The sequence below is a fragment of the Triturus cristatus genome, chromosome 3_2, assembly GCF_964204655.1.
Source record: "Triturus cristatus chromosome 3_2, aTriCri1.1, whole genome shotgun sequence".
In the NCBI taxonomy this organism is placed as follows: Eukaryota; Metazoa; Chordata; class Amphibia; order Caudata; family Salamandridae; genus Triturus; species Triturus cristatus.
The window spans coordinates 359,886,641-359,893,733 of record NC_140584.1 but is presented as its reverse complement, the minus strand read 5'-3'; the positions used below and the strand labels follow the sequence as shown (position 1 = coordinate 359,893,733).

General features: G+C 45.0%; 1 long non-coding RNA gene across 1 annotated transcript; it reads right to left on the bottom strand.

The window, feature by feature from the left end:
* Positions 1-1,014: 1,014 nt before the first annotated feature.
* On the bottom strand, positions 1,015-6,884 carry LOC146857376 (uncharacterized). Its single transcript, XR_014979575.1, has 3 exons — positions 6,840-6,884; positions 2,305-2,350; positions 1,015-1,159 (listed from the first exon to the last, which is right to left on the bottom strand). It is a non-coding gene; the product is annotated as an uncharacterized LOC146857376 (long non-coding RNA).
* Positions 6,885-7,093: the final 209 nt, after the last annotated feature.

The following is a 7,093-nucleotide window of genomic DNA, read 5'->3' as shown; positions in this document are numbered from 1 at the left end:
CAAAAAATGCATACATAGAGGAGTAACTGTATTCCGATGTTAAGGTTCTGTTTCTATAATGTTTGAACATGGAGGCAAAATGGAAAACCATAAAAGATATGCAGTACTTATCTGTAAGCTTGAGCAAAACGTTCGGCCCGTAGGCGTAATGGACAGAATACCCAAGAGATTCCACTCCGAACTGAAAAGAGAGAAATGTGCTTCGCTTGTTTTTGATTCATGCATGCAGTGATGTTGGAGATTTCTTCAAGTTTGATTGGTCGAACCGCAGAGCGAGGCGAGTATTGCAAGGTCAATTATCTATCAATTCAACACATGTATAAGATGGAAGCAGTCACAGTACACGGTTCTGTGCATTTCATGAGAAGAATGGTGAGATGACCTGGCCAGAGGCAGGACATCTAAATGCTGAAACGCAAAATCTACATTTTTCTCTATGGGAATTTGGCAGGACACTCAATCTACACCAGGTTACACTAAACGTTATACATTATTATTTTCAGATTTGTTTGTACATATTTGGACAACAATCAATTTCCTCTATTGCATATTCACTAATCCATATGGCTGCAGGTCGTGGTGGTGGGTGTTTTTTGTGTGGTGCATTTTGGTTACATTGACGTGGCTGTAGTATTGTAATTGTGCATGTCTTGTGATGAATTTGGAACATGATCTAAAGTAGACCCACCCATTGCTGTCACCTTGTATATAGCTCAAAACAAACCAGGTTGAAAGAAAAAAAATCACAAACCTTCTTTCTTCAAAGTGCAGAATGCATGAATGCTTTTTTCTCCGACGCGCGCACACCAGATTTTTTGTTCACCCAACATGCCCCACTCTCATTGAATAATTATGCCACAGCAGAAATGAGCAGGACAGAAATGCATTAGAATAATGTGTAATTCACTAGGAATAATAAATGAGAGCAGCAATTTGCTCGCTACACATATCTTGCTCTATTTTTAAATGCACTACCAAATCAGGCAAGCATCCACTTTCCTTTCCAGTGCCAAGCCTCACATGCGCAAACTTTTTAGGAATTGAATCTTCGCGACCTCAAGACAGTTTAGGTCGATTCTTTTTCACGGATGGAGTTCTGAACAGGGGGTTCCAGTTCTTCGGGAACAAATAATGTCTTGTTTCTTCGCCTACCGCCGCTCTGCAAATGTAACAAATGTATTTTTTCCAAGTTATTATTTCTACAAAGCTTTCAGTGTGAATTTGCATATTCCCCTTAGGGGAACCTCTTCCAGCATCTGCTAATTGTGTCATCTTGTAAGTGGCATTTGGGTGCCAAGAACATGTAGCAAGTACGAGTCGTTTTGTCACCGATTCTTCAAGTGAGATGACACTATTAACAGATATGGGGGGCCCCTGGGGATGTATATTAGCGATTATTTATTTTTTCCACACAGAATTGGATTTTTTTTTTATAGCATCTACAATTATGAATTCCCCAAAGCACTTGCTCTCCTACCCCGAGATTGTGGAGGGATATGTCGCTGCACCCCTGTACTGCTTATACATTTAGCAGAATGGCACGTGCTGCTACCCAGTCACATGGGGCAGAATTTGCACTGTTATCCCAGGTTGACTATGTCTCATTTTTAAATTCTGGGTTTTTGTTATCTGAAATATATCACTCCTGATCGGGCAGGCATTGCCCCTTAAATAAAGGACTATCCCTGTGTTAAAGCATTAGGGCTTAAAGCATTAGGTCTCGGGATCGACCAACCGACCTCCGGTCAGCGGTCCCAAAACCGCTCTTATGATGCGACCGCACATGGTGCAGTCGCATACTCCCATTTCTCTATGGGAGCTTGTGTTGTGAATATTTAACCTTCCAGAACACAAGCTCCCATAGAGAAATGGGAGATTGTGTTAATCCCTGCACCCCCAACCAGAGGCCACAAACAGAAGGGACCCAGCTAGGGCCCCACAAACACACTTTCCGACAGTATTTCCATGTCGGAAAGCCCGGCATGGAAAGCATGTCGGAAACCGTGCATCGTAATCCAGAAGGTGTAAAGCGCCATCCAAATGGATTATGGGCCGGCTTCCAACTGGCCGACGTGCTCCTTGAGCCAGTCGGTATCCAGCCGGCATGACCAGCTGTTTCAATTCCGACCGGCTGTATTGTAATCAGCCAGTCGAATTGAAACCAGTGATCTCGGTCGGAAAGCCTCTGACCTAAGGTCCAAGGCTTTCCAACCGAGATTGGAGTAGGCCCCTTTATGTTACGAATACTTGATCGAGCATAATATATGGTTGTTTTGAGATGGACTGAATATCAAGCACTCTTACCTTTTTGTTGTCATGTTTGAAGACAAGCCACATCTGCTTGGTGCACCTGAAGACAAGATCACCATTTGTGTTATCTGTGAAAAGGTTGCAGAGAATTCCACAACTGGTTCACTAATTCCAAAAAGATTCTACCTCCATCCCAACATTTTTTAATCTTTGGGATCATTAGCTGCTGGAAATGGGTAGATCCATACAGACCAAACCGTTGATGTAGGAGCCAGGGGCCATGTTGATAGAGGGCCAGATGGAACATACATTACCTTAATCCTTGCTGTTACTGGAAGCCTGAAAGGTTATCTAAAGTGGTAATCCAACATGAGGTCCAACACATGCAGAGTTGTATTTTGTTGATGCTGAAGTTCAGCAATATTGTATGTGTCTGTTCTGCTTGTACAGTTTATGGGACACCTGGAAGGAACCCTTGATCAGAGGTTTTAGCTGACTTAGGTAGAGTTAGGCATCCTGCATGCCCAGTGGAAAAATCTGTGTAAAAGCCACCATTAGGCACATTGCTGAGTCTGTATGAACTCATTCAGTATTTGGTTCATCACCAAGGTGAGAATTGAATATACAAAGTCTCCATATTCTTCCCAAGCGAAAACAATTATAGAATTGTTCTAAAGTACCAGTAGGTTTATCGAATCAGCTTCTCCTGATTGTGGGCTGCAAGGGGGGGGGCCTAGAGCTCCTGTGGCCCCGTCGACTCCCAGCAAGCAGCCACAATGGGCAAAACAAGAGCCAGCAATGTTTGCCCTTGAAAAAAAGTAAACTGTAGTGCCTTGGTAACCACCTGGGGCACCCACAAGATTACTTTTTGATAGATGGTGCAAAGGGAACCCCAGAGACACCGCAGCCCTGCAAGCTCCCTGCAAGCAGCCCCACGGGTCGCACAGGAGCCGTCAATGCGTTTTTATAATGTTTTTCGTTTACAAAATCGGGATGCCCTGATGTCTACCCAGGGTACCCCACAGCATTACTCACATTGGTGACTGAGGGGGAGACTCCAAGACCCCCTGCCGGCATCTATCCCAGGTGCAGTTTGAGACAACATTGATTCCACCCTGTTGAAGCTGTTTTGTTTAAAGAGTCCCTGCAAGTAAGTGCGATGGCAGGGAGAAAGATATAGGCTCCCACCCAGCGAGAGCAGCTTTCTGCTCTCATTGGGTGAGAGCAAATAACAATTCTGCGGGCAGGAAACTATGGTATCCCGAGGTATGGGGTCCCCGGGAAATCATAACACTGATGGCCCTGTGAGGTAGAGTCACCGGAGCCACATGATGGTTCAAGGTGGGGGCTGCATGCCCCTCTACCCTTTAATTACCTACCGGCAATAGGGGATTGTGTCCCTGGGGCCTCAAGTAAGCTCAGGGGAGGCATGTTGCTCTCTCCCTTTTAAATACAAGTATTGGCCCTGGAGGATGAGGACCACAGGGCCTCAAGCAGGCTTTGGACTGGGTCAGTTTACCACCTGCCCTTTAAAATCCATTGTGCTGCCCACCCCTGGCAGAGGGTATTATCTTAAAGTGCAGAATTCCCCATTTTATTTTAGTTTTGCCACGGATTTTCATATACACTGCAAATTTGTGTCAAACTTTTAAAAATGATATGCTTTTGGCCACAGGATCCCTCCCTAGGATTAAGGGACCTAAGCCTACCCTGCCCCTTATATCTATTTTTAACATTTTCCCAGGATTAGAGACTGAGTCCCCAGTCCAAAAATGGCTGCTGCCACATCATTTTTGAAATCTTACATCCTCCACGGGGTGACATATACAAAGTTTGTGTGCCTTAATATCTCCAAAACTACTGAACTGGTTCACAACAAATCCCCAAAATCATGGGGCATATCAGCAACAACCGGCGATAATTATCGCTAAGCGCACTTAGCGCTATGATAATTATCGCCAGCTAGCGTGGACTTTTATCGCTGAGATAGCGTGCTATTAGCAACGCCTATCTCCTCAGCGATAAAAATCCTCACGCTAACTGCCTAACGTGAGATTATCGCTGGAAACCCAGCGATAATCTCACGTAGTGTGGCATTAGCTTGCTGATAGGGACTGACAAAATTAGACATGATAACCACCTTCCATAGGATATCAAGGCTAAGTCAGTCCTGAAGCAGGCATAAGGAAAGTAGCGATAACAGGGGTTATCGCTACTTTTCTTGCCACTATGCTTCATAGCGTGGGGCTTGATGATAGGAGAAATGTCGCTTAGCGACATTTCTCCTGTCATGTTAGGTCAGGAACGCCCACTTTGCATCTCATTAGAGATGCAAAGCTGGGCGTTAGGAATCCCGACACTAAAGCAAGGTTTCACATGTTAGAGTGGCCTTGCTAATTAGGCGATAAAATTATTGCCACTTTTCGGCCGAAAACGTCCGCAAAAGCGGCGATATTTTTTTTCTTTCGCCAGCTTGTAAATATGCCCCCATACTTGCTAGACCAAGTTATAGCTTTCCACCAAATGTGGTGTAATTTTGTTCAGCTTTTTTGGCTGTAGCTGTGTCTAACTCTCCCATAGAAAAATGAATAGGGAAAATGAGTTTTCGGGTCCCAACTTTTTCTTGGCCCCCATTTGAAAGATCACTCCAAACTTTCCAGGAAGGACCTGTGGGGGATGAAATTTTCTTTTGGAAAGTTTCTTCAAACATCTTTAAAGTTATTAGCAAAACAAAGTATGGTTTTCCTGTGGAGACTTGGCCCTAACTATAACTACCCAGCGTGGACTGCCACAGATTACAGGTACAGTATAGTTCGGCTGACATTTCACTCGTACAAAACCAGAGAAATTCAGCCGTGATAGTTAGCTGAGCTAACTATAACTTGCGCCCCAGCAATGCACTGCTTATGACCTCACATATTACATAACTCATGACCTTTTTCCTTGTGAACCTAGTCACAAGATGGCTGCCAACACTACCTGGTTGGAACTGTTGGCTACCAACCAGATTGCAGATTCGAGATCGGGAGGGTTGACGGATCCTTCGCGTCCATATTTAGATGTCTGAAATCCACTGGATGGAATTACACCAAATTTGGCAGAAATGTAGCTCTTAGTCCAGAAACAGCCCTTTTTGTCATTTGTTGTACATCCTTTCAGTAGTTTTGAGATACTTGCAGAAAAACAAATTTGTATATCTAGGGTTGCAAACACTTTGTGAATAATACTGCTCTTTTGGAGCAATCTGGTTGGCTGCCAACACTTCAACCAGGAAGTGTTGGCAGCCATTTTGGGACTCGTCCCCAGCCGAGTCCCAGAAAAAAAGTGAAAATAAAGAAAAGGAGGCAGGGTAGGAATACCATGACCCCCACGCCCTGTTGCTGTGGTCCCTCAGGTGCCTCACCTGGGAAAAAGAGCATTAAAATTGCTGTAAAATCACAAGCATTTGCAAATTTGCGGCAAACATTTTAAATAAAAAACAAGCAAGGTCTCCCACGCTTGTTATGTTTTCAGCCCCGGGTGGGCCAGATACTGGGTTCATGGCTAAATTATTTTAAAAAAAGGGGAGGGGCGCATATTTCCCCTCTTAATGGTAGATTTACCCCTGGGGAGCACCACCTTCCTGGGCTTTACTTGCATTAGGGGAGATGGGATGCTTGGCTCCCCTCCGCAGGCCTTTAATGGCCTGAGGCTGGTAAATATAAAAGGCAGTGGGCTGCGAAGACCCCCCTTCGATGTTTGAAAATGCCCTGGGGACTGCCATTTCCCTGGGGTAGAAGTCTAGAACTAGGCTTAGGGAGCCACGCAGCCTACTTCTCACCAACCAAGAGCAAACTGTAAGTCCTCTCCCAGCTGGTGGGAGTCAGAAAACTGCTCCCGCACGCTGGGAGCAGACTTCTCTTCTGTTTTCTGGCAGGAAAACAAATTAAAAACTTGCACCTTCATGCAGGGAGCAGCATTTTTGCTGCTCCCTGTATGCAAGAGCAATGCCTGCTCAGCTGGAGGCTGAGAGATGGCATTGGAGGTGTGGGGGGCCTTGAGGCTATCCCCGCAATTTCCAACATTGCACATTGGCAAAAATCAGCCCTGGGAGGGGGGCCACATGGCCTCCCTCCCCTTACATAAAGGATAATAATCCTAACTTCCTGGGATTGGGAGGGCAAAGCAAGTGTGTTTTCTCTTCAAATCCACATTGAGCGACAATCTGAAATAATTCCTGGAGGTTAATACATCATTGATCTATCAGAGCACTATCTGTAGGGACTGTGACAAATACATTTGTTCTTGGCCTCTCCTGGTGAGAGCAAAGTCCACGGTTCTCCATTTAACTTACTATGTGTATGTAAATGTGCAAAAACCAACTCGAAGGGTCATCCATTTAGCCAGGCCCTGTCCACCTTAGTAGTATGCAAAGGTCTTTCTGCTTTTTACCAGGATGATGGACGTCGCAACAAAAGGTCCCTAGGCATTTACAGCTGATTTTGGTGATGCGTTCTTGATGCCAAGGAATATGAGGTAATCTCCACTAAACCTAGATGCACTTACTTCATTTAGTTAAGAGGAATTACCCTTTTGTGGTGGGAATTTACCTCTTTGTAGTCTTGCTGTCTACTCAATAGGATGATTCATGCTGTCACAGATATCTGGATAAAAACACAAAGGGAACAGTCACATTGCCGAAACACACAAGTTCACTAGAGACATTTCCAGGTGGCCCATTACACAGATGTAGTGTAGAATATGCACCGGCCATTTACCCACCGAGGTAACACAAAGGGCCCAATTATGAGTCTGGCAGTCAGACCTCCCCATTACCAGTTGAGTGGTCGGACTGCCCTGGGAC